Source organism: Musca vetustissima, unplaced genomic scaffold (assembly GCF_032173495.1).
Source record: "Musca vetustissima isolate MV318-11 ecotype Yass unplaced genomic scaffold, APGP_CSIRO_Mvet_v1 utg9576, whole genome shotgun sequence".
Taxonomy (NCBI): Eukaryota; Metazoa; Arthropoda; class Insecta; order Diptera; family Muscidae; genus Musca; species Musca vetustissima.
In genome coordinates, this window is record NW_026888317.1 from 67906 (window position 1) to 72538 (window position 4633).

General features: G+C 34.2%; 1 non-coding gene across 1 annotated transcript; it reads right to left on the bottom strand.

Moving 5' to 3' along the window:
* Positions 1-4561: 4561 nt before the first annotated feature.
* Trnah-gug (transfer RNA histidin (anticodon GUG)) lies at positions 4562-4633 on the bottom strand. The gene has a single exon. It is a non-coding gene; the product is annotated as a tRNA-His (tRNA).

Consider the following 4633-nt stretch of genomic DNA (forward strand, 5'->3'; position numbering starts at 1 on the left):
GAGCTATATGTAAATCTTAACCGATTTTCACGAAGCTTACCACACATCATTCTAGGCTTTACTGAGTAAGCTATGTCAAATTTCGTGCAAATCGAAATATATATATGGGCTTTGATACACTATTTACATTAAATGGAACGAAAATGTATATGGGAGCTATATCTTAATCTGAACCGATTTTCAGAAAACTTAACACACATCATTCTAGACTTAATTCAGTACTCTATGCCGATAATCGAGCAAATCTAAAGATATATAGGCACTTTGGTACACCATTTACATTAATCGAACGAAAATATATATGGGAGCTGAACCGATTTTCTCCAATTTCCATAGGGGTCGTCCAGGGGCCAAATAAATGGCCTGCGCCAATTTAACATGGACAGACAGGCGTGTAAAATCATGAAAATACACTGGAAATGCAAACTACAGCTACTGCTAGTGCAAAAATGCGGCTAAAGCCTTTAAAATTTGCGAGACCATTATATGGTGTCTATGGTGACACAATGGCCCATGTATTTCAAATTTTCTAAGAAATGCCAAATGACAGCCACTTTGGAAATGGCGTAAAAAAATCAGCTATATCCGAAAATAGAATGACCCACCACCCCACATATACCATAACATAATCCGATATGTGCCACTTTGAAAACCAAATCCTGGAAGTAGTAGCTTTGCAAGTGCACAATTTCGAAACTTTATCTTAAAAATTACGAGCTCCATCAGGATTTCAAGAGACTAGCGGAAAGACAAAAATATCACATGGATATCGACATATTATTTTTCTTCTGAGCCTGAATATATATACTTTATGGGGTCTCCGGAAACATTATAAGAAATTCATCATACACCTCATGTGGAGCGTATAAAAATTTTCATGCGGTACATTTTTAAGATTTTTTTTTTGGGAAACTATAAACTATAATCTAATACACCTAAATATCAAATTGCAATCAATTGTGATTACAATATGACCATTTATTTGTCCTTTAATTCCTATGAATGTTGCAGTGAAATTTGCAAAATATACACTTTCATGAGTTTCATGCAGTGTCCTGTTAAATCGCAAATATGTCCAATGCAATTTAAAATTTTTTATTATTTTTTTCTGCCTCTCAACGTCCATCCGGAGTAATTGAAGCATTAATTAATTGATTAAATTTCATTCACTAGGAAAATTTTAGATCCTAAACAAAGTTCATATGAGTTAACAAGATTTCATGCAACCTGCCTTCGTTGTTCATTCGCGTAGTAGCCAACAAAAACAACAACAGTTTCACATTATCTGTATAGGAAAGTATATTGCAATTTACCGCAATATGACTTTAAAGGGTTGTCATGGTGCGAACATTTAAATTATTATTACATATTAAAGAAAAAAATTGTTCTCTTAGCATGGCTCTGTAACTGTAACTAAATATGTCCTGCTTAATTTATTCCCTTTAAAATATTAGGATATATGTTGTAACCCTTTACCACAACTTATTTATTCACATATACGGGCAATGCACCTTCAGAATATTCCATTGTTCACTGCTCTATAATACATTTTATGTATGTATGTGTAACATGCCTTCATATTCCTTGATATGCACCTGTATGTGATGTCCTGCTTAATTAGAATTTCCTTTTGAAAAAAAGCCAGAAAAAATATTTCCTTCATTTGGTTATGTCCTTTCATTAATCAGTTTTCACTTCAGAATATATATTTTTTTGCACATTATGTTACAAAGTATCGAGAAAATATATTCCAATTCAATTATTTTGATTTGCCGCGAAAACCTTCAAAATTACAAAGCGTTAATAAGGAGCGAGCAAAACACAAAAAATAGCATTACCGAAACATGCTAATAGATGGGATAAAACCTTTTATACCCTTCAACATTATATCTTTGTGCATATGTTTGTAACAGGCAAAAGGAAACGGGATTGATACATGGTTCCGTTTTGAGAATATGCATATAATCACTATGTTGATGTTAAATTGTTGATGTTAAATTGTAAACAATGTACTATATAGTTTCGCCCGATTTAATGTAAATGGTGCACCAAAGTCCCTGAAAAGTCTTCCGATTTTGGCATAGCGTACTGAATTAAGTCCAGAATGAAATGTGTTAAGATTCGTGAAAATTGGTTCAGATATAACTGACATATATATTATCGTCCGATTTAATCTAAGTGGTACACCAAAGTCCTTATATATCTTTCGATTTGTACGAAATTGGGCATAACGTTCTGAATTAAGTCTAGAATGATATACATTAAGTTTCGTGAAAATCGGTTCAGAGTTAGATATAGCTCACATATATATTTTCGCCCGATTTAATGTAAATGGTGCACTAAAGCCCCTATATATCTTTCGATTTGTACGAAATTTGGCATAGAGTACTGAATTAAGTTTAGAATGATTTGTACGAAATTTGGCATAGAGTACTGAATTAAGTCTAGAATGATGTATGTTAAGTTTCGCGAAATCGGTTCAGATTAAGATATGTAAGTTGTGCACACAATTTTGTACAATGTACTGAAGTAAATATAAATTAATCTCTGGCAAGTTTCCTTGAAATCGGTTAAGATTTACATATAGCTTCCACATATATATTTTCGTTCGATTTGACGTAAATGGTGCAAACTCCTACTGTTTGTCAGATTGACACGACATTTTCCACAACATATCACATTGAGACTAGAATGCAGACATACCTTTCACGTATATTTCGAACGGTTGTAGAATTGAGATTAAATTTTGAACAGTGCGGCATACCGAATAGCTGTATAAAGTTTGCTATGAATCGATTTAAAACAAGTGAAAAAGCGTTAAGTTCGGCCGGGCCGAACGTTGGATACCCTCCACCATAGATATACTGACAGGTACTATAAATGAAAATATAGGGAACATACCAAAAAGTGGACCTATACCGACATGTCTAAAAACGGATTATGTAAACCATAATACAAATTTCAGAAATTTTTAATTGACAATTTAAATTCGAAGATGGGGAATATCGGTCCACTCCTTCTGAAACCTCCACACAGGGGCTAGTTCAGCGGCTATAGTTCATTTTGGAACCTTACGTTCTATTTTTTATCTCGCTATCCTCCGCAGTTGAAATGATTAAAATAGAGTCTTATAACCAAACCCAAAACGCGGAACAAATCAGATAACTATTTTAATATAAAAAAGGGGTTTATATGGGGACTACCCCAAAAAGGGTGCGAATATTAATAATTGTTGGTAGAGAGATGTGTTACCATATACGACTACAAAACATCAAATTCGGCTGAAAAACGCGCTCAAGAACCCCAAAATACCGAAAATTGGGGGGTACCCTTATATGGGGGCTACCCGAAAAAATTGACCTATATACATAATTTTTTGTAGAGAGATTTGGTACCTATTAAGAACTCAAAATACTAAATTACAGCCAATTGGGTGGAAAAATACGACCAAAACCCCCAAAATACTGAAAATTAGGCGGTAGCGTTATATGGGGGCTACCATAAAATATGGACCTATACTTATAATTTTTTGTGGAGACATTTAGTATCCAATTAGAACCCTATGTACCAAATTTCAGCGAATTCGGCTGAAAAACGAGCTCAAGACCCCCAAAATACCGAAATTTGGCGGGTACCCTTATATGGGAGCTATGCCTAAACGTGGACCGATATATCCCATCTTCGAACTTGACCTGCCTGCAGACAAAAGATAATCCTATGCAATTCCTTCAGAAGATTACAGCGTGATTACAACAGACGGATGACGGACATGGCTAGATCGTCTTAGAATTTTACCCTGATCATATATATACTTTATAGGGTCGGAAATGAATATTTCGATGAGTTACAAACGAATGACAAAATTAATATACCCTCCATACTATGATAGAGGGTATAAAAATTTGCCCATTGTACGCAAACAACTATAAATCTGTCCGAATGAAATGAAATTTAGCATAGGTTGCAGAAAGGCATGTGTATGGATTGATGTTGTCGGTTCACTTCTATATAAAGATCATATATTTAACTTCGTTCAATTGCATGTCATTTTTCCTTCGAGATTGTTGAATTGTTATGAAATTATATGGAGGCTATGTCAAAACATTTATAGATTTTTATATCAAAGTTTTTCTCACATTCCCAGAACCTGAAATGAAAATTCAGTTTGGAAATGCAACGAAATCCTTCAAAATAATATAATGGACGGTACCTTAAATAGGGGCTGTGTCAAATAATGTTCCTACATAACCCAATCCAACACCCCAACACTTCTAAGTGTTCTACCTCAACCGGTACAAATGGTACCACATTTAATACTTTTAGTGCCTTTCTTGTACGAATTTCAAAAAAAAAAAAAAACTCAGCCTTATCTGACACTGAAAATATCACATTTTAAATACAAACATTACAGGGGTGGAGTAAGTCACAGTTCTAGACTAACCGATCAGCAAAATATATATGTATATATATTTACTAACATTTAATCAACTATGAAAAAAAAAAACAAAATTAAACAAACAAAAAAAGTAAACCTTCTCCGTGACAACGTTTATTTCAACATTGCCGTGACCAGGATTCGAACCTGGGTTACTACGGCCACAACGTAGGGTCCTAACCACTAGACGATCACGGC